The sequence below is a fragment of the Cygnus olor genome, chromosome 1, assembly GCF_009769625.2.
Source record: "Cygnus olor isolate bCygOlo1 chromosome 1, bCygOlo1.pri.v2, whole genome shotgun sequence".
Classification (NCBI taxonomy): domain Eukaryota; kingdom Metazoa; phylum Chordata; class Aves; order Anseriformes; family Anatidae; genus Cygnus; species Cygnus olor.
Window position 1 is genome coordinate 77,933,493 of NC_049169.1, and position 27,595 is coordinate 77,961,087.

The window sequence follows — 27,595 nt, forward strand, 5'->3', positions numbered from 1 at the left end:
GTTAAAGAAAACCAGAGAAAGTGTAGATAACAAGGGAAGACGGGAAAAGAATTTGAGCTGCGAGTTACTGAGTTTATTCACAAAGCCCTCAAATTTTCAATCAGTCTCGGCTTTTATTCAGACTCTTAAATGCATGCAGCTTGCTCTGCTGTCTTGCCAAGCAGATCCCTACACTACTTCCAGATAGATTGAGGCTGCCCAAGACCTTCTTTTGCTGCAAGCCCAACCCTCTGAGCAGTTTTCTTTTATGCTGTGCCTGGCAGGGCTCACCTTTTGTCCCACTACCGGACTCCTAGCCATTCGTTAGCAACACACCAGCCACAACAAGCCCATATGTGGTATGGAGGAAGAGGGGGGTACAACAGATAACAGTCAGGTAATTCTGCTGCCTTTTTCAGGTAATTTCTGCTGCCTAAATGCACATTTAGAGATACAACAGTAGGTAACTGCATTCATTCCTAGCCAAGAAAGCCCATAGCAGCCAATTCTTGACAATAAATGCCACCACCATATATATATATGTATTTTTTTTAAAGTGCCACAGATATGGAAAAGCCTGAATGATCAGAAAGCATTTTTTGTTGTTGTTGTTTCTTAGATCCAAGGATACAAGCTGTTATTTTATTGCTCTGTGTAGATGCGCCTACTTTGATGGACAAAATGTCCAGAACAATTGGACCACAAAGTGACATAAATCCCAACAGAACAAAAATATATCCATTACCTACGGTATGTCCTGAGTCAATCTCTGTGAGGGATGATTATGGTATTGACCTGAGATCTGTCAGCACATTTTCCTTTGAGAAGTCCCTGGTGCTTGTAGACAGAGCCCCTGTGGGGGTTATCTTTCATGTACACCAATATGAACTGAATACTAAAAACTAGCCTTGTGTGTGTGCTTTTCTTATCCAGATTACAACAATTAATGTCTATTGAATTATTAGTTGGATACAAGTCAGGCTAACAAGCATGTCATGAATGAATGATGCTATATGGCACAAAGAATCCATACCACCAAGTACGTAGTGACTGAGACACTAAGCAAGTCCACAGACGATATAAGCCTTCTCACCTCAGCACTCCTCAGTCTACCTGGACGAACTCCAGTCTCTATCTGCATAAATTTGGTAATCAGGATGGCAGCAGAAAGGAATCAAAAGCTAAAAAGGGGATAACTAACAACAAAAAACCCTTCTTAATGCATTGTAACTTCTAATTATTAGAAAGACCCTCTTGTTCCTCTGTAATTAGTAATACCATTTTTTCAGGGAGTCATTTGGTCTCCGGGGAAAATAGAAAAGAGTTGTTTTATCTCCTTTGAGAAAGCAAGATGCATCCAGTCTGAGTGAAATAATTGCAAATGGCCTAACCACACAGAAACTCCTCCAAACATCACACCACCACCCAGACGCAAATAACCCATCCATGCCAAAGAATCAACCCATGTACAGAAGCTGAGTTCTGCTGGAGGGAAGAAAAATCTGCAGAACACAAACCTTGTCCTGTAACCCAGCATGATGTAGATGGAAGAATCACCCTCCTTGTTCCCTTGGACACTAACCAAAATAAAGTCAGGAATTTTAGTACACTGCTGACTAATAGGATTAAAACCAGGTACATGAAATTTGAGAATGTCTCCCAACACTTAAGGCTGTCTTGGCAGTCTGTTCATCACACAGGAGCTAAACCACGATACAAGAAGCAATGTAACAACCTGAACACCATAGCCCAGGGCCTCTGTGTGATCAGATCTCTATCATCTTGTTTTCTTGTATACAAAGGAAAACAGATCAGCTAAACAGTCCACAACAAAGTACTCAAAATAAATTCTTGTGCTGCTTGATTCTTTAAAGAATCAGAATCCCAACTCTCCTTGAAAACAAATGGAAGATTCAAAGTGAGTTACTCTGCTTGTGGCACACATTATTGCAAGGGCGGCTGGTATCTTGCCCCCCAGAACCATATAACACCATCTTCTCTGGCCAGGATCCTCAGTGCTCATATCACATAGCTTGAGAGCCAAAGAGAGAAGAAACTCACAGACAGGAGATGGCAAAGTTCCCCTAGGAATCCCAGCACTCTATCCCATGTCAGTACAGGGCTGAGCATGTGCTATAATGCCGAAGACACCTGATAATGCCAGATGTAGACTGCTTTCAGACCTTGTGATAGCGTGCACTTGTGGTTGATCTCATGACACACTTCAGGCGTGGAAGCCACACTTGAGCTTTTCAAGGATCACTGCTTACCCATCCCTATTCTATGGAGACATCAGCAGTACAACATTTAGGGGACACCAAGTTCCTCTGTATTTGTATTTTTGAAACATGTTAAGTCTGTCCCAAAAGGTTTTTGAACTGAAGCACTTGTCATAGAGACCAGAACTGTTCCAAATCAGCATATACGGGTATAACTGCCTTAAACCCTTATACACGGACAAAGATTATTTCTGTCTGGTATTCTGCAGCCATTCCAAGCTTTAGCATTTTATCGGCTTACAGGATGGGACATGGATTGCACATCACAGTGTCTGATGCATTAAAAAGTTTATTTCAGTAATTTTGCAGTACATTCACAGGGGAAGAATTTGAGGTTGGGACTATGGGAAGAAATTGGAATAAATACGTGTTTTGCATGCTTATGAACATACATGCACAAAGTAAAATAGGCATACCGTGTACTTCTCTGTAAAGAATGCAGAATTTTTCAAGGATCGGTTGATTAGCCAAAGCAAATCCCAGAAATGGACACAAATGTTCCCATAACCACTCTGCAGTGGTGTAAGGTGAAGTAAAGCCCTAACAGTGAGAGAAGCCCAGGGTCCAAGACTGTCAAGAGCACTGAGTGCCAGTTCTCATCCAAAGGCTCACCCTGGCTCTGCTATGGGGCTTGCCCCAGCACTCTAGCTGAAGATTCTACAAAGCACTTACTCATATTTAATGACTTAAGTACTCTGGACCTTGCAAGATCGAGCCTCAATGAAATATTTAAGACATGCATGCAAAAACAAAGGTAACTGACATCAGGAATAACAAGAGAGTCTATGGAATTACCTTAACAGAAAATAAATCTTTTTAATTACATAAAGGGGAAAAAGCAACTTTTCAGTGTGATTAGAAAGTCAAATATTTCATTTTTAAAAATCTGATGACAATATGGGCTCAAAACCTGAAATTTTGTACAATAAAATCATTGCAAGAAAGTGTGGACAGCTGAAACCATCACATGAAAACACCGGTTGCAGTGGGAAGTGCTTGAGGTAACTTCAACTACAGCAGCACAAAGGTTGCTTCTGTTTTACAAAGTCCCATATAGATCTCGTCAAGCCACTGCTAATTTTAAGAGTGTTTTGTCACAGCTGGGAAGAATTCATACCATAGAAATCTTGGCTTTACAAAAATAGTGGTTTTTGAAGTATGCTAATTATTTTATAAGTATACAATGACTGAAAATACTTTAAAGGTAAACAGAAACAAGAGCGGATTGAGGCTGTGGCTTAAAATTGAGGTGGGAGACCTTTCAGCAGAAGCATGCAACATTTCAGCACTGCTTTTGATGGATTAATACACTATGTTTCCTCTTCTTTTTTTCCCCATAGAGTTACATCAAAGTTTAATGAGCAAGAATATGTAAGGAAAAGGAAAAAACAGCTATGGAATCATTAGACAAGAAAGACTTACAAATAAATCCTGAATTGAAGTTGTTATTATTACTATTTATATCAAGTTAGCATTTAAAATACAATGCACACTTTACAAATACAGAAATATAGTCTTTACAAATACAGAAATATAGTCTTTGCCCTAAAAAACAAACAAACAAACAAACAAACAAACAAGCAAACAGTTTCTAAAGACAATGAAAGTTGAAGACCTTTACCTCCATGTGAGACATAACCTGTTGGGCTGGGTTTGTAGTCAGCTACGGCTCTATTCACCAGGCAGTTATACAGCAAAACAAGTGAGCTTTCTAATGGTATGCAGCCACATTTTTATGGCACGGTTGCTTCTTTCATGGAAATGTATTAACTCAGATAGACAATGCCAATTACAGATTATTTTTGAACTGGTTTGGTTTGGTTTATTTTGTTTCTTCTGTGCTGTTGTGAGAGAGGAAAGCTCCCCAAGTCCCTCCATTTCCTTAGACTCTATACAGCAATAGAAATAAACTAAATTAAAAGCAACTTCAGAGGTTTTAGTCTATGGATTACGCTCTCAACTGCGGCTTTTCAGTCATTCCCAGCAGCCTTCCACTCCTTACCTGAAAGCTAAGCGCAGAACCACAAATGACAGAACAAGCTGCCTTCACAAGCTGGGTATTCCTCATGCCAACTGCCTATTCCTTCACTTGATACCCCAAGACTTGCATAATCTTGGTCAGTTTGAGGGGAGGGGAGAGGGAGAGAGAAAGAGAGTATTACAGAGAAGACCACATCCCTTTGCTCATGTTTACTGTTCCAGGCCAGCTACTAATTTCATTTTTATCATCTGGAGCAAGGTACTATTCAGTATGCTGGAAACTCAGCAAGAATGTAACCCAGGAAAAGAAAGGTCCAAACAAACTCACTCAGAAATTCTGACAAACATGACTATAGGCATTGCCATGCAACTACATAATCCTGATGGATCAGTCATAATGTATACAAACACTGATAGACCAAATCTGCCCAAAGATGGCATTTTTGTTGGAAGACAGATGTGTCTACTGCTGCTTAAAAGCACAAAAAGAGACAGAGATCACAAACTGGTCATGAGGTTTGTCTCCATCCATCCGCTACAGCAGTCCCCTACTCTTCAGCAGCACCTGAAGGAAACAACCAGAGCCACTGCTCAGACACGATGATCTTCAATGTCCAAACAACAGCCAACAAAAATTCTCATTCAAGCTGCACTACAGGGCATTTTTTCAGGATGATGCTTGGGGATTTAACTGCAAAACTCCCATTATTAATAGAAGTCGCGCAGCTAAATCCCCACATACTAAACCGAAAATACCGCCTTACATTTCTCTCTGGTACCACTCCTGATCTATGCTGACAGCTCTCTCATCATGAATAACATTATGTCAGGCTGCCCAATGATTCCTGAAACTGTCAACAATGCTTAAAGTCAAGTTCTCCAAACTTTTTAAAACTTAATTATCTTCACTCTGGAAGCATAAAAGTTGAATGCAATAGAAAATGTGCAGATTCACAGCAAGTTTTATTGACTTGCTGGCCAAAGATTCATCTAGCTGCTGAAACATTTACATACTACAAAGCACTGTCTATAGAAAGGCTGTCCTTAAAGGCCAGAATATACATGAGATAACAGAAAGAGTTGAGCAAGTATGGAGAATAGTGTATAGTGTACTTGATTTTTACGCTAAATTATCAAAGCCTTCAGTCATCCAATGTATGCAATCAGTCTAGCTTGGGGAATTTTTTAAAACCATATGCAAGCACAGTTGAGGAAGAAAAAGTCTTGAGAAATCTTAATTTCCTTGTCTTTTTCTATTTCCAATCTGATTTACAGTGTCAGTTTTCAAAGTGTGGAAGACCATCAGTCCTTCCATTTCCCTTAATTATTTTTTTAATTACTGATCACCAATGTGATGAAAAGTTCCAGACTGAAAGCTTGAAGAAAGAGTAATCGATGTGTGCAGGTCCACAGGGGGCACTAGTAAAGAAAATACACCAAACGATCTTCTGAAAGGAAGCCAATCAACTTGACATTTTTCAACCTGCTCAATTAAAAATAAATACATACATAAAATGTTTCAAATTGAGTGCCTGGTAAATGTTGCATACACCCTAAATGCCTGTGTTTACATTGTTTTTTCTACTTTCGCAGTCCCCTTTGTCGTCTATACTGGTCTTCTCATTAATAATGACATCAGTTGGCACCCCAGACCTGCAGCTATTGACCTACATACAGCCAAGCACAAACTAAATATTAGCAGTATGAGGAGATTAACATCTCTAAAAAAGTGTATTCAACAAACAGCAATGAACAGAAATATGATTTTTTTTCCTGCTAACTGAATTATTCACTGTACATGAACTTTAGCAGGTTCAATAACCTAAGACAGAAAAAATATGATTTGCAACTAAAGGATGGCTCCATAAACCTGCCTCAAGGAGAACCACTGTGGGACCAGGACTTTAACAGAGCACCATGAGGTATCTACTAGATAACAAAATCTCTGTGCACTGTATTGAAGTCCTCTTCAAAGGCCTCTAACATATGTTTCATGCAGAAAGAGAGGGTGTATCTGTCAGCTTCTCTCAAGGGCTAATCAAGAACAATGCCATTTGCAGAGGAAAGAACACTTATTCTGCTGGTTCCATATTAACCTGGGAAACCGTTTACCCCAAGATATTTCCTCAATATCTGCTTCTACTGGTCTTTTCCACTTTTGAAGAGTACAAAGGGGTTGATGGAAAATGGGAGGAACAGTCTTACAGAGTGCCCACATGATAGGGCTTGTCTTAAAGAAAGCTCTTATCTGCAGGAATTTATTCAGTCACGAGAATCTAAACATAGCTCTCTGTTCACAGATGTAAATGACATACAAAAGAAGTCCTCTCATTTTGGCACTGGATAACTATGGATAAAAATGAAGTAAGGAAGAAGTGAAAGGCATTAGCAATTGTTTCCTTCATCCCCTTTTCAGTTACCCCAGTCAAGCCACTGATGTGGTGTGGCCTAGAAAGGGATAAGCTTGTGTATTTAGCACTTTGATCTCATACTGTATTTGCTACCTAAGCAATAGGATTCTCTCTCCCTCTTTTCCTCCTCTCCTCTTTTCTTCCCTGTTGTCAGAGAAGCAATAGTTGCATTGGTGAAGAGACACACAGAGGGAAACACAGAGAGAAGGTTACTCATTAGCACCACACTCTCCGATAGCCATAACGCACCAATAATTTTGCCATCTTGGGGGATACAGCCATGGTGTGCTGAAACCTTTTCAGAATCAGCCTATATCGTTAAGCAGAACTAATCACAAGGGAAATTGCAATCGAATATATGGAAAAATTCTTGACAGTAAAGGTGATACAGCATTGACCCAGCATAAGATCCTGAAAAATCTGAACTAGTTTCAGAGTTGTCCGTTGAGTAAAGGTTTGGACCAGACGAATTTCAGAGATACTTTCCAGAGATCCTAAATTTTGAAAGCAAGTGTCCATTGCATGTGTCTAGTTGTGGGGTTGCTCAAGTGTCAGACTGATCACACATTTGCAACACATCTTATTCTCCCAGGGAAATTTCTCATTAACTTCAAAGAGAAGGTAAATTTGTCTGAAGAAGTGCTAGACCAAGAAACATAAACTATTGTGTCCTGTCCCTCTGAGTCCTTTGTATCTTCTCAAATTCCTATACAAAAAATAATTACCAATTCTTTACTATAGAATAACACAGAAATAACACAGATCTTGGTCCTTGCAATGACCATTCAGAAATTGTTTTGGTAAGGGAATAGGCTTGCCAAGACAGAATTCATTCAGGGGCTGCTTCAAGCTCTGTTGAATGTTTACATCAACTTTTATGCAATCTGACATTCCCAAAAAGAACTGACAGTAATGGACTGGAAACACGGGGAAGCCATTACACAACACAGGAAAAAAAAAGTTTCAAAATATATGGAATTTAAGAGCTAAACTTCTTAAACTGGCTATGATAAGGAACTGGCCTGAACAGAAAACCTCTGAGAAACCTTCAGAGTAACAGCTCAAGACAACACTCTGGGTTGCTCCAAGATTCAACACCAAAGTTGCATGAGGCTGCAGCAATACTCCTCTCTGAGTTTTGTTTTCTTAGATTTGACAGATCCAAGCAGACGTTATATCAAGTAGCAATAAAGACAGAAGACCTTCCTGGGAAGCACCAGTCTCCAGGAGTAATGTCTATGACACTTGTTTCTGTAAAACTGTCCCTGCCCCATGCCCCAGGTCTATGTTAGGTGGCAGCATGTTTTCTTTTTTTGAGAGGACTCTGCTGGTGCCACAGCTTGTGAGATTGCAGGCTGCAGCGCAGAGTATCTCACGTTCACCATCTCAAAAACACCAGCTGGTTGGGGTACTAAGAAGTCTCAACTGCAAACTGGGTCTATCTAGACAAGTTTATAATAATGCAGACTTTACTAACGGTGCCAGGACATGAGAGGAAACAGTCTTCAGCAATTCCTTTCCTCAGAATAACAGATGTCCCCCATTTCAAGAAAATGAAACAGATCTAAGCCCTTACTCTACACAGAAACAGAATTCTTTGTCATTATGACAGTGGCATAGAATTCCCCATAAATGCTTTTTTTTTATGTTGGGGCTGAAGCAGACCCAGATGTTGCTGGGAACTTTAAGGATTCCCCAGGACCTTTCCATCTTTGTGGCTTCAGGACTCAGCAAAGCTTTTCATACGTGGTCTGCCCTGGAAATCTTTCCTAAAAACCTTTATTTTGATTCTTGATTCCTGATCTTCCTAGCAACTGAAACTTATCAGAATGAAGTGTATCTTTGTTTCTCCCTAGCAGTCTCTTAAAGTGACATTGCACCTTCTTTATTTTTCTTTTCCTTGATAGTTCCTAGCTAATGCTGTTTGACTAAATGCATGTGTAGCACTTCCCAGTAGGAGTAACTTGTCTTCATTTTTTTCACTTTATGATGTCTGATTAACGAGTAATGGTCTCTGTCCACACTGAATCACAGTCTACCTTATCCACAAGATGTAAAAATAGTCTAGGCTACCAAAAGCTATAAAATGCATGTCCCCCCCGTCTCTAAGAATAGGAAGGGTAACACTAGATTCCCTCCACATTATAATGTAGTTCAAAGTTAACAGATCTCTCTAACTTGTTATGTGGAGTCACACACTAATAATGGGTGAAGAACTGTTTTCCTCTAATTCTGGACAGCTTTTAATGATTCCTTCAGAATGAATATTGCTACTAAAATATAAAAAATATTATTTATATAAACTTGTGAAATATAACTTATTTTTTATACTGCTAACAGTCTCTACGTGCTACTTCATTTCCCTCAGCAGTAGTAATTTTGTACTGAAGAGTAGTTTCCCTTCTCTTTTTTGCAGGCAGTTTACATATAACCATCTTTCCTCCCCCACCTCATCTTAACATGTCGCAAAGCTACTGAGGACATTCTCTACAAAGTTTGTGAAACGATAGCTAAACCTGGGCTAATTGTCTGTGAGGTGACAACTGCTCCATCCAAATGTCTGCAAAACATCTCAGCAAGTCTCTTCGATTAACAAAGTCAAGTATGATTTGATTTAATTTTTCGCTTCAGAGTTCTTCTCAGAAGAACTGTTCACGGGTACCCAACAAACCATTTATTGAAACAGAATAGGTAAGGATTACATTTTCTGCATTGATACAGGACCCTGCATCCAAGGATCTTAAACTCTCTTTAAATTCTTAATTCATTAAGCCTCATGCTATCCTCCATGGTAGAAAGACTTTACAGGTCAAGATCTGAGGCAGAAATAGGCCAAATGAATCGGCTAGGATCCCACAGAAAGCACATGGCAGAGCTGGAAAATCAAATGGCTTCAATTCCAAGACTCCTCACACCCTCCACACGTCATTCATTCCTTCCACCTGAATATTTCTAATTTTTAAACACGGTGACTGTCATTTCCAGTCAGAAGGAGCAATGCACCATCAGTGAAGGAGCTCTTAGAAGCTTCTTTGGAGGAAGAAAATACAAGAACAGTACTTCAGAACAATGTAGAATAGTAGGTTTAGGGTTGTTAACCTGATAACTTGTTCTGATTTGATCATCACAGTCCAGGTTTGGAAAGCTCAGATAAGCTAAAATTGGGAACTTCAATATTTTTGTGACTTTATGTCATCATCCATAACGCTACCAGATAGCAAAACATTATACGTGATGACATAACACCTGGAGAAAGCATTATGCTTATCAAAAGGCTGTGGATTTAGCCAATTCAGTTCAAGAGCTCGTGAGTATTTCTGAGCTTTTAGCCAGGCTCTATCAGCTCTGGTTATTACCTCTGTCCTTCTCCTGGCAAGCTACTACATAATAAGAAGCAAGTAATGCAGCTACATTGTCTATCCTGTGCAAAAGCCATGCAAAGGTTTAATAGTTGGATACACAACAGGAAAGATACAGGTCGCCTCGTCTGTTAAACTGTGACCTTGTGAAGGTAACCAAAAAGAAAAAAAAAAAAAAAATCAGGCTGCCCTGCCTTTGCAGACCTCTGCCTTCTGTGTGAACGCAGTTATAAAACATGTCAGGGAAGCCACAATACCACTAACAAGAGATGGTGGAAGAAAAGTTGTCTCGCCTGCTCAGGAAAAAACAGCACATCCAGTGTAGACGCTCCAAGTCACCGCTGTTTAGTCAGAAGTTTTAAACGACTCTTAAATTCGCAATCTCGGGGGCCTTGCTGCTTAATAAAGACTACGGGGTGTTGAGAAGCACAGTATATTATTTCATTAAGTGCTTTTCGGGAGAAGGGGATTTAGAAGTAAAACTGCTGGCTTTGTGTGGCAAGGTTACGACCTTTGACAACTTTGGAGCTTATCTCTTTCATCTTCCCACTCCCCTGAGACCCGAACTTGCCAAGGAGCCGCAGCCGGTAAGCTGGGGCCAGACAGAGTCCAGCATTGTTGTGGGGCTGCGTCCTCTCCCTCTCCCTCTCTCCCTTCTCTCCCTCTCCCTCTCTCTCTCTTTTCTCCCCCTAAACAAAACAGATCTGAACTGAGCCAAGGAAACAAAAATGTATTGTTCCTCGCAGATGGAAGCGAGTGTCGCCTAGGTAACCAGATTAATCTCCTTTTTCTCTCCCTTCCTCTCTTGTAGTGCGGTAATCGGTGGGCTCTTTTCACAAAAAAGCCAGCCTCAAAGCTGGGGCTCTAACTAGGTTCCTAATTAGCTGCAATTTACAATGAAGACAACATGATGAGATAATAGAAATTTGCAAAATAATGACATACCTCAGCAAATATTCCTCCTCCTAAGAACCATTTTTATACAAAAACAATAAAGAGGGCCCTTCTAAAGCAAAGCTGGAAAATGGTGGTGTATTATGTGACACAGAACATTATTGTTCGCCTCTTGTTCCCCCAATCAACAGCTATTGTTTGGCATCTTAAATAAAAATGACTCAAATACAGGCCACATAATGATCTCCATTGCGCTAATACACTGTATATACTGAGTAGTCAAAAATGTACCCAAGCCAAGGCCAGTGGGGCTGATAAAGTACCGGGGCCCAGAAAGGTAATTTACAATACAATGCAGTATGTATTATTACTGGTCTGAATCACATATCTTCTTGATTTCTGTCAGGATGCGCTCTGACATCAAAAAAGGGCACCCGAACAGGGGGCAGCTAGTTAATGAAATATGATGGATCGCATTTGTTTTCATGTGGTGGTTAGCTCAAGCGCAGCAGCCTCCAGACTGTTAGCCAACAGTTTCTCTTGTGCGACATCAAAGGCTCCTATTCACGGGGGGAGAGGGAGGGCACGGGAAGGGGGATTGCGGGGAGACAGCGTGGAGGGAGGAGCACCAAGGAACTCAAAGAACCATTAAGAGTAATCTCTACCTTATGTCCAAAAGGGGAGAGGAGACAACCACAGCAGGCCAGGGCCAACCTGGCACCGGTGTGTGTGAGAGGGAGCGTCAGCACCTCCACACATTGTGGAGGGGTAGCACGGCTGGCGTGCCGTGGCTGGAATTTGACGTTGGGCTGCACAAGGGCAGCTTGTGGATGCGTGGAGCACATCCCTGGGCAATCAGGAGCTGGATGGAGGAGAGGAGGGGAGTGGAGGGGAGGGGAGGGGAGGGCAGGGGAGGGGAGGGGAGTATTGGGGAGGGGAGGGGAGGGGAGGGTCGGGCAGGGGAGGGGAGGGGAGGGGGAGGGGAGGGGGGGGGAGGGGAGGGAGGGAGAGGGGGGGAGGAGGAGGAGGTGAGGGAGAGGAGGAGGGAGAGGAGGAGGGAGAGGAGGGGAGAGGAGAGTAGGGAGAGGAGAGGAGAGGAGAGGAGAGGAGAGAGGAGAGAGGAGAGGAGAGGAGAGGAGAGGAGAGAGAGGAGAGGAGAGGAGAGGAGAGGAGAGGAGAGGAGAGGAGAGGAGAGGAGAGGAGAGGAGAGGAGAGGAGAGGAGTGTCCATTGACAGTTTGATCTCAACAGAAATGTTTTGTAAATAGCAACAGATTGCCTAAAACTGTCAGGAATAACAGCAGCAACAGCAATGGAAGTCATTCCTTAGTTATTTGTGGACTAGTCACGGTGGCTGTTTCAACTGTACATATTTAAGAAGCAGTGTTCATCCTTTAAACTACTGCAGACCAAAGCCACTTCAGGCAAGGACAAAAAAAGCATTATCATATGTTTTGTGATTTCACCCCAGTCCTTTGGTCCATGAGTATGTCAAGAAGCCTAACTTCTCTCACAGAGCAGTTAAAAGGAATCAGAAATGCCATATAGTAGAGAGGGCAAACTACTGAACCAAGTTCTGAAAACTGTTCACAGAATAACTAATTCTAGCTGTATAGCGAGGTCCTGCACAACAGTTTACAAATAGGGTTAACCACACAAGGAAGCATTTTAACACTGCTATCGTAGAATCAATCACAGAATGGTTTGGGGTGGAATGGATCTTAAATATAATCTAGTTCCAACCCCTCTGTCATGGATAGGGGTATCTTTCACTAGGCCAGGTTGCCAAGAGCACCAGCCAACCTGACTTTGAAACTTCCAGTGATGGGGCATCTACAACTTCTCTGGGTAACCTGTTCCAGCATCTCATCACCCTCAATGTGAACAATTTCTTTCTCACAGCCAACCTAAATATAACCTCTTTCAATTGGAAAAGATTGTCCCTTGTTCTGTCACTGCAGGCCTTGGTAAAAATTATTCTCCATCTTGCTTTTAAGTCCCCTTTATATATTGAAAGGCCACAATAAGGTCTCCACAGAGTCTTCTCTTCTCTAGGTTAAACAATCCCCACATCTCTCTCTCTGCCTTTCTTCACAGAAGAGGTGCTTCAGCCCTCTGATCATTTTCATGGGCTCCTCTGGACCTGCTCTAAACAGCTCCATCTTTCTTGTGCTGGGGACCCCAGAACCAGATGCCGTGCTCCAGGTGCAGCTTAATGAGAGCAGAGCAAAGGGGGAGAATCACCTGCCTCAACCTGACGGCCACACTTCGTTTTATACAGCCCAGGATACAACTGGTTTTCTGGGCTGCAAAGTGCACATTGCTAGCTCCTATCCAATTTTTCATCCACCACCATCCCCAAGTCCTTTAGTTGCAGGGCAGCTCTCAATCAGTTCATCACCCAATCTGTATTGTTACTGGGAATTACCCTTACTCAGGTGCAGGACGTTGTTGAACTTTATGAGGTTCACACGGGCCCACCGCTCAAGCTTGTCAAGATCCCACTGGATGTCATCCCTTCCCTGTACTATATCAACTACATCACACAGCTTGGTGTCATCTACAAACTTGCTGAGGGTGCACTCAATGCCACAATCCATGTCATTAATGAAGTTACTAAACAGTAGTGGTCACAGCAAGGACCCTTGAGGGAAAATTCATGGTTTCCATTTAGACACTGAGCTGTTGGCTAGCTTTGGATGCAACTATCCACCCAGTTCCATATCCATCTATCAAAAACTATATGATAGATGTTCATCTATCAAAACCATATGTCTCCAATTAAGAGGCAAGAGTGTTATGGGGGACCATATCAAAGGCTTACAAAGACCAGGTAGATGACATCAGTTCGTTTTCCCTCATTCACTGATGCATTCACTCTGTCATACAAGGCCACCAGATTAGCCAAGAACAATTTGCCCTTGGTAAAGCCACATTGGCTGCCTCAAATCACATCCCCATCTTCCATATTTTACAACAGAACTTCTGAGAGGATCTGTTTTATGATCATACAAGGCACTGAGATGATGCAGATTGGTTGGTAGGTCCTGGGATCCTTTTTAAAATGAGTATGATATTCCCTTTTCTCTAGTCACTGGAGATTTTGCCTGCCTGTGATGATTTTTCAAATATGATGTAGAGTGGCTTAGTAACTACAACTACCGGATCCCAGAGGAAACCCGGGAAAACATGATAGAGTCCCATGAACATATCTTTGTTCCTCAGGTGGTCTCAAACCTGGAGTCATTGTGACAGAGGCTTTATTACAATGGGTCCTGCCTTGAGGTTCAGTGGCTAAAAAAGTATGGAAAGAGTAATTGCAAGTGAAAACTCCCCATGCCAGGAAGAAAGAGATTCCTAAACTGACAATAAAACAGATTCCAAAAAGGACCAGGGTGATGCTTGCTTGCAGAAGAGGAATGAGGGAAGGACTGACCAAGCATTCTGGAAGCAAAGTGATGAAAGCTTGGATAGTGGTGAACGCCGTTTCCACATAACTTGCTAGTGAAAAATTTACAGTTTGCTGATGCAGAATCAGAAGACACATAAGCTCAAGACCAGGTAGAGTTAATTTAATCAGGGGAAAAGACAGACCTATGCATTAGTGTTAAATGAATAGTAAAAGGAGAATAGAAAGAAAAGGAAAAGGTGCAGCATATTAAAGATCTGTGGATCTTGCAGGCATGATTAAAATGAAAATAAAAATGGGCAAGAAATGTCTGGAGTTCTCTGAAACTTTGGAAACTGCTTTCAAACAGACACTGGCTTTTAAGACGTTATTTGAAAAACACAAGAAACACGTGGGGGTACCCATTCATCCTGAGAGCCTTTGGACGTGTAATGTGACAGCTTTAAATCAACAACAATGAACCTCCAAACAATAATAAATAAAAAACAAACAAACAAAAAAGCATGCAGATTTAAGACACAGAACAGCCCTCAAAGTAGACTTCAGTTGGGGAATTGAGTCTGCTAAACAAACCTGCTCTGGCCTGCAGAGGTTTCTAGGAAAAAAAAGAGAACAAGTAGGACAAATTGGAAGCATTCAGTCTTTACATGGAAATAAACAAAAATAAGTGATTATTGGTCAGATTCAGATGTGCTTACTCATACTTAATAGTATTCTCGCCATGCAAAGTCTGATTCAATAGCAGTACTTGCAGAATTAGATGTTTTTCATTGTAATAGCATCAGAACTGGTTCTGAAAAACAAAACTATGTGAAATGTACTTGAATTGCGAGTAAGGAAGCCCTATTCCAAGAAACATAGTGCATCTTCTTATGCCACTGACCTCCCCCCGCACAGGAGCTGGCAACCTACCAGAAGATTGGGCAGTACCTAAGAAAAGAGTAGTAAAGTCAAGAAAATGGCTTTGAACCTGTGAACCTAATTCAATGTGAATCCTGTGTTGACATGACTGAGCATGGAAAGGAATCATTGGTCATTGGTGCTTCTCCGCAACAACTGCAAGCCAGACCTAAAGATTTGTGTGTTAGTTTGTTTTTGTTTCCAGATATTATATACATTTCTATGGAATTCTGAATGTACAGCCTGTTCTTTTCAGGCTCATCTCAAAAAAACACATTTTACCTGCAGTATTTTCCTCTGGAGCTTATGCCGTAACTTTTGCCTGATCTATCTAGAGGCTTTAGCATTGCATTCTTAGATAATCCTGCACGGATCAGGCAGAGTGCACTGAGGATTCAGACAAGCAAGAAGAGTGTTGCTGCTCTGTATATTCCATGCTAGAGTCAGAACAGAGTTCTGTATCTGTGCAGTCTGGTATGATTAACGTTGGTTTGCCATACTACACAAAAACATTAACTCTTCCATGCAAACACTTCCCCCATCCCTCCAGCTCTCTGGATGGATGAAATAACTCAGAAAGAGTTAGTTTCCCACAATTACAGAGCTCTATCTGATACTGCAGGCACATGACACAACTTGAATTCAATGGGATTTCTGTATATTCACCAACTGGAGGTCTGGGACCTTAAATATTAACCTTTCTCCATAACAATCATATCCAATGTACTACAACACAGAAAGACAAAACACTGGGTCTGATCCTACAATGAAAATCCAGCCCCCCCCTGCCACCCCCCTGCTTCTTCTCTCCACCTTTTTTTTTTTTTTTAAGGGAATTATTTGTGCAAATAAACATTGCAAGGATGGGCACTCACTGCATTTTCTTTTCCAGCATCCTGAGTGGCTGGCACAGGCTGAGTTATACAGTATGAATCTAACTGAGATCATCTACACTATTCCCCTGCAATAGCACCTGCGCCTTTGTGGCCCTGAACTTCTCCAACAATAAAAATTTGCAAACAGCTTTTGAAACATGACTCAAACATCCTTCAGTATGAGCAAAATCTGGCGTGTGACACAACTGACTTGCCTTTATTTTATTATCATTATTACTGTTTACTGGCTTTGAAGAGCTTTGCATCTCCCAGGAATTCTTTTTAGCATCTCTGATAGCCTTCAATTTTCCTGCATTTTCTACCTTTGAAACACTAGGAAACAGCAAGAAAAACTACATAAACAAATGGGTTCAAACAGGATACGAGCAAATCCACGCAGTGAACTGAAGTTTAATGCTCTTCTACTCTGCCTTCTTCCTTTACTGTTGCCCCCCCCTCCCCCCGCCCTGGGGGAGGTGGGAGGAATGGTTTAAATCAATAACCAAAGGCTTCAATTTTACAAACCCTTAAGCCATTAGAGCTCTGAGTCCTCGCTTCACCCGTCACAACCCCCCCTACCCCAGCATGCACACATACACATACGCACATAACACACGTATAAAAGAAAAACTCCCAGCCTGGCATTAACAACGTTCATTCAATGTGCTTTACTTAAAGGAAGAAAACAATTAAGTGAAACCTTGAAGTAATCTCATTCTGCCTATTTAGCCTCTTCATCCCTCAATGTGTGGTTAGTAAGTGTTGCAATCAGGGGCTAAGGCCTGCTATCATTCGGCCTTAATTAAAAAGACACAAGCAGTGGAGCTGTGAATTAGAAATGTAACAACGCACTACCCCTGATTAATTCGAGGCTCATGTTGGATTAATAACTCCAAACAAAGAACAAAAGGAAATTGTTATGCGAATTGCAGCCCTCCCAGGCCAGACAAAGGTCAAATCACAGGATTTCAATTTCATCCGGAGTCGCTTAATCAACTCCCTCGGAAGGAAGACCATATGCAGTCCTGAAAGCTACCCATTGTAGTTGTGTTGTCACTGGACCTGAGAGATGGCACAGAGATAATCCCAACTATTCCTGATCTTTTCTCCTTTTTGGCTGTTTCTTTTCTCTTTCTCTTTTCTTTCCAGTTTCTTTCTTTTTTTTTTTTTTTTAATTATTTTTAAATCTGACAAAATGCCTTCACTAGGGCTAATGATTATGGAATAAGGACACTCTCTGTCAGAAAGCAGCTTTTGTGGCTGCTGCCCCAAGGAAGCACCCTGACTGCAGAAGCAGCTCCTTGTTTTGAGGGGGGTCTTCTCTGACAGCAGAAGCCATATACTGCTGTGCTTAAGCATCATGCAGTCACTTAAAAGGAACGGCACTTGGGTGGGGGCAGTGGAGGCAGGATAGGACACATTGCACACATTCAGTGCACTGCCCACACCTCAATACAGAGGTCCTGAGGGTATGTCAGCTGAGGAAGGATATTACTGCCCTGAAGACCTATCTGTGACTGAAATTAAGCCACAGAGAATAGAATCACATATTGTCTTGTTCACCCCAACAAAATGATGATGGAGAAAAGGAGCCCTCAGTTTCGATGATCTGAAATATATTGTCCCTCCAGCAAATACACACAGATCATGTCCCCCGCCCCCACTGAACATAACTTTTCAAGTAACGAGCTTGGCAGGGCTTTCTATATGGACTCCACAGTTCTTCCTCTATAAAGAAATAAGGAAAGCCCAGATCTGACCAGGAACCTGGCAGCTCATGCCTAAAAGTAAATATAAAAGCTTATAGAGATTGAAAAGGAGCAAGGAAGAAGCTTCAGTGTGGGAATCTTAGACATGCAGTTCATTATAGCCCTCATTTCCTTCCTAAATAGTTCTGCCCATCAGCCCAGAAAAATCATTTTGCCACACAGCTGTCTGCAGCTGGCCCAGTCTGAATGGTGCAGGTAGTCTCTCTCTTGGCCAGATCCCTAGTGTCTAACTGTAACATTTCAATAAGCATGCTGCAGTTTCAAAGTTTTGGTTTGTTTTGCTTTGTTTTTCTTGTAACAGCAACACAGTTCAGAACCAAACTTACTTTCTTCAGGAACCAGTTTCAGCAAGGGTCCAAGAGCCAACAACATTTACCACCTTGATTTAGACTTGTTGTTTAAGTCAAATTTCTCCTGGAATGGAATTTCCCCTATATGGAAATGAACATTTACAATACAGTTCTCTTTTACTCTTGGACATGCTTGTCGATTTCTGATGGAAGGTGAGTCAATTCAAAGTCTTAGGTTCTGGTCCCAGACATATTCTACATATACATATATTACTGTAGGATTGCTGACAAAAGCACCATGGCTCCATTACTTGATTTTACCAACAGAGATACCTGAAGGCCCAGTAAAAGAACCAGGAAGCCAGTACTAGTACGTGGCACTATGTTGCTAGTTTCACAACCTGAAACTACTGATGAATTCACATATTCTAATGCCGGGGAAAAGGAGATCCACATTCTGTAGAAGCCTCTTACCTGTGTTAGGTGCTGGAATAAAATTCCAGATCGCTCGGTGAACTGAAACGAAGATCCTTTTTTTGACTTTCAGCTTGGGATCATCTCCACTCAGATCTGTCACAAACTACACTTGGTCCTCTTTCCAGGGGGTTGCTCACACACCTGCTGCCTCTGAATTAGCTGTTGAAAGGGAAGAAGTAGTTTGTGAATCACCCCAGTTCTGAAGCCCTTTTGCACTCAGAAACATATGCCAGCTTTAAATGCCAGCACACTAAATGACTATTCAACATCTCTGATGCTTTTCTTTTCAGTATCTGTTCACTTTTGCTTTACATATTGATTTCTTTGCATGTAACCAAAAATTAAGACGAAATGCCTACTGTGCTATGGAAAAGGAGTCACATACCCTTTGTGAGTCAGAAGGAGGAGTCAGAAACCCTTTGCCTGTGTTACACTAAGTCATTACATCCAAATTACATGGAAGGCAAATTCTGCTAGATGTAAATCCCTCAACCGTTCCATCAGCTCCAGAATGCAAGTGTGAGTTTTGAAATCTGTTAGTATTAGGAACTCAGTAACAAATAATTTTATGTGCATTAGCAGCTGTTGCATACACTTCCACTCTTCTGTGCAAAAGCAAGATCCAAGCTTTAAATGTGCAAGTCCAAAACTTTAGCCCACTTACTAGTCTGTAAAAGAGGGCTGTGCTTACATCACAGTAAGAAGTAGAAAGACAATCTTGTCCTTTGTCCATTATTTCTATTACAAGATTGCAAGTTCAATTGAGCAGTTCTTCATCTCTTTGTCCCAAAGAGACATCACTCTCTCACAAAAATCCTCCTGATTTTTAACAAATTCTGAAGCTGAAGTTGTTATTACTTTTTGAGGCAAAAAAGTAATTCACTGCATATAGACCAGTGACAGTAGCTCTTTAGTACAATTAAAGGCTTCATGGTGCTTAACTTCATTGTAAAATCTTCACTAGGAAACACTCTGCAGCACTTTTTGGAAAAATGACTGCCCGTTGTTCATGTTCATTCATGCTATTACTCTATGGCAAGCAAATCTGGACTTCCAGAAAGTCCAAAGGGACTTCCCTCAGGCTGTACACTGGCATCCTGCCAAACTGTTTTACAATAAGCTTCAACTTCTTCAGTCAGCTGAATATAGAATCATAGAATCACCGAGGTTGCAAAAGACCTTCAAGATCACCAAGTCCAACCACCAACTGACCTACCGACTGGCATCACTAAACCATGTCCCTTAGTGCCACATCCACACATTTCTTTAATGCCTGCAGGGATGTGGACTCCACCACTTCCTTGGGCAGCCTGTTCCCGTGCTTGACCACCCTCTCCATGAAGAAATTCTTCCTAATGTCGAATCTAAACCTCCCCTGGCGCTACTCGAGGCCATTAAGATAGGAAATTTTCAACTTTACTTAGTAAAGCAAGTAAGTTTGAAGCCTTCGGCCCAGTGAGGAAAATACTGGCCACACATTCTCAACATTTTCTAATTACTCAAAAAACAAATACAAGATTTTCTCCAACAGCTGGCACAACCTCATGAATTTTAGGCCCTAATTTCACAGCCCTAGCTCCCGGGCCTGTGAGAGATCCATCAGTCCTTTCCATTCAAGACATATACCTCTCGCTGATCCAACTCATATTCCTTATCTGCATCAGACTGCTGTGAATGAATGTGAATAGATGTGATACAAACACTGATGTGTCAAGAAAATAAGTAGTTAAGATCAATGCAGCCCACTGTGGTGACCAAATACATCTGCTGCCACTGTGACACAAAAAAGGCACTTAAGACATCCCCAGAAAATGGCAGGGACAAGCAGCTGTAGGGGTGTCTGCTCCACTCCCAACCTGAATGCCAGCATAGCCAGGTAGCCAGCAGCTCCTGCAATTTACATGACATGAAAGTCAGCTACAAGTTTTCTTAGGAGGGAGAGGAGAAGTATTTATTTCAGTGCTTGCAGAGCCAGCCAGCCACTACTGCCAAGTTTGCCATTTGTATTCTGGGTCTTGAAATCAGGTCTTGCCCATCCTCATAGCTCCTGCTGCCAAGAAGAAAAATGTCCATACAGCTAACTTTTGGCTGGGGACAGGTGGCCTAAAATCTTTCACATACCACCTCCAGTACATTTCCATCTCTGACATGTCTCTGAGGCATGTGGGAAGACAAGGCAAGGCCCAGCTAAGCTATGCTTGGTGCCCAGCAGACCGCCTTGTATTTCTGTACACTTCCCAAAATCGATGCTGTCTTACAGCCATCCCATTCTCTTTCCTTCTCTCCAAAACCAGAAAGGACCACAAATTTTTGTAAGTTCCAAAGTATCAACAGCAGGCAAGCATTTAAAGCTGCCCTCAGACAACTTGATATGCTCTTCTTCTCAGTAACCATCTCAAAACTGTGAACCTGTTTCTTTAAGCAAATAAGCCAACAAATTTATCTGATTTTACCTAACATTTTTCCCAGTCCTCTGCCTTCCTTTAGAAGCTGCCTCTCTCTCTGCCCTTCCATTCAAACAAGCCACCTGTGAGAAATACTCCTCCTCTGCAGCTCCTACCAAGTATGCAATAGATTTCATATATCTCTACCTCACTGACCCTTCCTCTCTTTTCAAATCACAGATAAGAAGCAACATTCTCTTATCTTGCTAAGACCTGGGAACCCTGTTCACATCTATTCCAGTATTACCTAACTCTATAAAGCATCCTAAGCAGCTGTATGAAAGAAAACGTATAAATATTCTGCCAAACTCCAATCAACAATTAGGACCATGTTTTTTCAGTGCATAGTGCTCCAAACCTTATTATAAGCACGCAGCTTTGTCAGAAGATTAAACATGATGGGGCAAGCACAGAAAATGGATACGTCAAAGCCATTTGCCTCTCCAAAAACCCAACCCAGCCAGCCAAAAATAATGTGGGTTCTTCTAATTCACCTTACCAAAATGCCACTTTGGTTAGAAACGTAAGATGAGAACATAGTTAATTTTGAATTATTTTCTGAATTATTTTTTTCCAAAAAAGTCTAGCATCTTTGCTTAAGCTTAACTTAACGAATTGCATACTATTTCTGAGAGCTGCTGGGCAGCTGCTACACTCCATCTGAGAGGTGACATTACATAAGGTGGGATACACAATCCTTATTCCCATAAAGCACTTTAATATACATAATTAGACCCACTGATATCAGTATGAAAACATATATGGTACAAAATAGTGCAGGAGAGCATTTGCCCTTCTGCAATAAAATGACACAACAAATATATCCAGCCTAAGCAAAGTAGAATACACTTACAAAGAAGCCTGAACAATAGCTACTAAAATAACCACACAGATCACGTATTCTTAGTTTCAAGGAAAAACTTGATTAATATCCAATAACTTTGGTAATTAGAATACTGTTTTTTTTTATTATTATTATTTTTTTTAAGATAGAAGAAATTAAGTTTAGTGAGACAGTTTAGTGGCAAAAGCTTTTCCTGCTTTAAAAAACTGAAATGCAGCAAAAATTATCAAGAAAATGCTCAGTTTTGACAAAATTTTTCTGTCAGCTCAGATGCACAGAAGAGAAGTCACAGCAGCTAGATGCTGGACCTCTGAATCAAGCAGAACAGAAATGTAACGTGTTTCTACCATGCCACCATTAGCTCCTGGACTCCTCTGGTGTTTTGGGATTATTCATAATTTCTTTGAAAGATACAGTTTTCATTTCAAGATGTAAAAATATTTCATAAAGCAAATTTTTTTTCATTCTAGGCCAGCTTTAGTGGTAACTACAGGGATGGCCAATTACTACAATCCAGAAATGTAGTAAAGTTTTTTTTCAGGTCATTAAAAGTAACTTCCTTGTAAAAGAACCTATAATACTTTCACAAGGTGATCAGGAATCTTACTTAATTCTTCACTACTATCATGAAAAATTACACAAAGGAGGAAGGCAAAGTGTCTACTAATGTTCCTTAAAAAGAGTCTGGAAAAATGTTCCAAAAGCTTGAGAGAATTGGATCTTCAGTAGCTTTATTTCACCTTTGCCTTTTTTTTTTTTTCTTATGAAATCTGGCTCCTTTACTTTGAGGCATTTGATTGAAAGGTATTGTGTAAGTGACTCACGTTTGCACAGCTCAGAAACATTAGCACCAACAAAAGCCAAAACATACAATTTGGTATATTTGCTTGCTGACTAAACACTTTTCTTATATCTTTCTCTGCTTGGAGGGTAAATTGTTAGTTTCAAAGCTGAGTGACTGCTTCAGTAAGTTGGTAGCAGGCTATTGGTACAGTGCGATAATTAAGGGATCTTAGCTCTTAAACAATGCTGATAAAACAGAAATTCCTCTCCCTTTTTTCTGGATTACCTTTAGAACTGAAATCAGAGCACCTAAATGAATAATAATTTGCACTTCTGTGAATGATAGAAGATTGAATCAAATTTTAACTAGACTCTATTTGTAAATCCCTCAGGATGACATAATTACTATTCAACACATACCTTAATTAGCCGTACACATCTATTTCATAGTATTTAACAGGTTTAAAACAGCTTTTATTGTCTGTTGAATGGATGTTCCCTTCTTATCAAAATGAAAATAATCCTGAATTTCCTGAACTGTAAGAAATCTGCTTACAGAAGGCAAGAAATGACCTACAAATTTCTGTCAAATATATACATATTTTAAGCAATACTAGCTGATAACGCACCAATGTGGATTTTTGTTGCTGCTGGTTCTTCCTTCCTTTTGATGAAGAAGATCATAGTTATGCTGTCTGGTGAAAAATATTCTGCTCAAGCACTCAAACTTCTGCACAGGATTTGAGATGAATACAAGCCAAGTCGGGACACAATTTCTTTTTCTGGTTTGGATTACACTATGGCTGACATTACCTCTAGAAAGCACTATTGCTAGTGATCCTACAGCATTTCCGCTCCCTCGTGAATCAGAAACAGGCTAACATTTGGCAAGCTATACTTTCAGATGAATCCAAAGAATTAGCATTTGAGATCTTGATTCTCATTTTGTGTAAGATCAGGTACTTGCTCAGATGCAGGGGCTGTTATTAAAACCAATGGGCTCTGCAAAGAAGCCCTGCTTGGCTCAGATGCTACAGGCTGCCTTAGCAAAGGCTGTGTGCCCATGCCACGAGCTGAGGCTTGCCGCTCAATCGCAAGCACAACCTTCCCTAAAATGTTCTGCTGCTTAACTCTGCTGACAACAAAAGCAAACGACAACGACAATGATTATGTGCAGACACATACATATGTGGTATGTTTTCATTATTTTGTCAAACTGCCCCAAGTGAGATTAAAACGTTTACTTAAGTACTTACTTCATACTTCATGTCATTTGCTTTCTGTTCTCCTTAAAATTTTAAGCAAAAGACGGCTGGCACTTCATCACAACTCACTGTTCCTGGGCTAAATCGAAATGAAGATGCTCAATGTGCAGGGAAGCGATGGAAGCTGAGCCCAGGGGAGGGGAAGGCAGGACTGAAAGCACTCCATTCTCCTGACTGCCTTGGCTCCATTCTTGGGTTGAAGCTGGGACCAGAGGGAAGCCAGGACCTCCGCAGCCACAGCAATGAATTGCTGCCCCAACCCAAGACCCAAGAGCATAGGGGAAAGGGAAAGATCCCGCAGGAAGATGCATGCAGCTCTGGGATACAAGAAGCCAAACAACCCAAGGAGAGGACTGACAGTCTGAAGGCTGTTTTAGGTACCACCAGCCCCAACTACTCAAAAGTCATCAGACCAGCACTTAAAGTCCTAGGATTTGTCATAAGAGTGATTGTTTAGAAAACAACCCCCCCCCCCCCCAAAAAAAAAAAACCAAACATACACAAATACCTTCCAGTGCATTTTAGACCATTTTGTTTCAACTTTTTGCCACTTCTTGAGGGTGCCCCCTATCTCAGACATTCAATTTTTTTTCTCTCTGAAATTCATTGGAGGAAAAACTTACTTTTAGGGGAGGTTGAATCTCACACATTCATAGAATCTCAGAACAGGGCTTACTAGACACATTACACATTGTAAGCTTCATGATAAAATTGCAAGCATAGTGTTGAGAAACTGTTCTGTTTCATCACAAACAGAATCAAGTAAAACAAATAAACTTAGTCAAGAACACCTCTATTTCATAGTTATGTTTCTTCCCATGTGTATGATGAAACTGTAAATGCCCCAATCATTAAAAATTACAAAGTAAGCACTATTGTATCAATCAGACCCGTATCTTTCTCAGAAGATTCAGAAGGAAAAAAAAAAGTGTGGGGGGAGGTATTCATGCTATGATGGTTTATCCCTTATCAACACCTTCCTTTGCACCTAAGAAAAGAGCATCAGCCTAGCCCTCTCTCTGGTCTCCACTGTAGCAAAATTCCCAGCAAGAGGACAGGTGGACTGGGTCCCAAACCTTTCTGAAACCTGTTAGAGCCAACACCTGCAAACCCACTGTAAGAGCTGGAACTTGCTGGAAGTCTGTGCAGGCTGGGAGCCACCAGGGCTTCTCTGCCCCTCCACGCAGATGCAGAGAGCTGCAATCTCCTGTGCCAGCGCGGGGCCCTGCACAGCTCGCGGGCTCCTCCTGGACAGCACGCCGCAGGCACCCCATTTTGAGGTGACAAAAGATGGGCCTCATGTTGCTGCGTTGCCATTCTGTATTCAAGTAATTACCCCGGAAAGCAGAAAAGCTATTTGTTCTCTCCCCAGTAAACTTGCTCTCCTAGGGTCCTAACGTTACAATGAAACTTCCCTGCCTGTCATTTCGGTTACTTGTTTTATATTGGTAAAATTGCAAATCACAGAGAGCAAAAATGATGCCATATGTAATTGCTGCATAGCATCAGAGTGATGCTGGCTACTCTCTATTACATAGAGTACTGTTTGATATGCATATCGACAATAAATCATATTGATTACTTATATATCACGCTGGAAAGAGAAGTAGTTGAGCTCAGTTGGCTACCCTGGAAAAACTACAGGAGGACAAAGAAGGATTTACAATTCCTTTCCACTTAAATGACATCATCTGTGAGGAGGCATGCATTTTGATGGAGTACATTATAGAAGAATATTGTAAGAGTAAAAAAAGCATGATAGGAGATCCAAGCAGGGAAACCATGCCATTTTGAGCATCATAAAAAGGATGGTAGTGCTAGTTCACATGGATTACCCACCACTTCTGGTCCCTAACTGAATCCTACTGCTGTACAATACTCATGCTATATTATTTATTATTTACATTATATATTATTTGCATTGCAGTATCCCCAGCAAGGCCTCCAGGAAATCCTGTAGGAATATTTTCATGTTTGTCTGATTAGTTTTGCATCTGCATAAAAATATTTGCCTTGTTGCCTGAAACCTTGACTTCAGCGTGGAAATGTACAAAAAGCAGGAAGCAAATCTGATCATTCTGCTTTCCATCTCCACATTAATTGAATGTTTAAATAATTAACTTATAATAATTAAAGTTAATATTATGAAGAAAGCCCTAAAGTTACATTCATTGTGTCAAATTCCTGAAAGCACTTTTAAGTATTACTGAAGCCCCAAGTAACTGAAAACTCATTGACCTGAGAGCACAGGCACCTGAATCATAGACAGCCATTTACCATTTTACTTAATTTCTTTGCAGAATATGTCACAATAAAAATCAACTATGATTATATGTATTGTGTATGGCTGTGATCTCACTATGTATGCAATAGCACATACACGTGAAACACATTCTGTGGTAACAGCTGGCAAAAAAAAAAGGTATTGATGTCTCCAGAAGAATAAAAATTTGATAAAAACATCCAGTGTGCAGTGTTGGTTTTTCTAATCAAGAATTATTGTAAGTGGAGATATTGTCTCTACATATTGCGTGTTGGCATGACCACAGTTCATTCTTTTGCGAATAAGGTGGCATAGCCTTATACAAATCGCAAACATGGCACTTAATTTTATTAAAGAAAACAGCTGATGGAATAGCAGCTACAGCAAAATTAGGATGGTAAATAGGTTAATTTTACCAATTTTTTCCTTGGGCCTCTCTGGCAGTTAATAAAGATACTGTAGGGAAGCCATACACTTGGTGACTGTGTAGAAGAGTCAGTTGATCCAGCCAATTTCAACAGGGTTGAAGGAGGCACTACAATTCTGCAGAAGGAAAGGTGAATACAACTAAGTCAGCTAAGTAATTTGGCTTTACTATTTCCCTTGAGGAAACATGAAAGAAAGATTCCTAGACTTTGATTAATTTGGACCTGGAAAAACAAGATCATTGGACGGAGAAGTCAGTTAAACACAGAGGATGGAATTGAACAGATTAATTCTTACCAGCCATTTGACTGATATTACCCAATTTCAAAAATTGAAAAGCTGTAGGTGGAAGTTGCCATTCAGAAAAAGTGAATGGCATATCTGGAATCTGGTATATATATAAGAAAAAAAAATAATAATTTGGTCCTGAGTCCCAAAGTATAGCAGATTTGTGCCATGATTAGCTTACATTCATCCAAACCTTCTTCTGTGCTTTGTGCTCAGATTAGGTTGTGCACAGAACCTATTTTCTATTTATGCAACATCTGCTCTGCTTTGAGATTGTGAGCAAGAACGTTTCCAGGCTCCAGAGCATGATGAGATTACAGACTCGCAAGCTGAGCTGGATAAAACAAGAATGGGCCCACAAGATTTAGGTTCAACTGAGATTACTTAAGATTCCAAAAATGTCTTCATTTCTTTTCAACGTAAGTGATTTTCCACATTTATACCTCCTTGCAGTTTCAAGAAAGAAGGGAAACAGAGTGCTTAATTAGTAAAAGTTCATCTAGTGCTGTTCTCTCACATGACCAGAGTGATAAATCTTGTGCACATCATGTGTAAGTGCCATAATTAAACCTTCAGTCCTGATTATTCAAAATTCGAAGAATCATCTCTGCCTTGTCATCCAAATACTGTGAAGCTCCCTTGTCACTGGGATGAAGAGGTG

The 27,595-nt window shown here is 40.9% G+C and overlaps 1 protein-coding gene across 3 annotated transcripts in view; it reads right to left on the reverse strand.

Moving 5' to 3' along the window:
* Positions 1–27,595, reverse strand: part of SOX5 (SRY-box transcription factor 5) — a 645,390-nt gene that overhangs the window by 321,812 nt on the left and 295,983 nt on the right. For all 3 annotated transcript variants that reach the window (XM_040565762.1, XM_040565757.1, XM_040565750.1), the window contains one exon: positions 18,619–18,780. The gene's annotated coding sequence lies outside the window, so the exon portion shown is untranslated. The remainder of the gene's footprint in view (positions 1–18,618; positions 18,781–27,595) is intronic.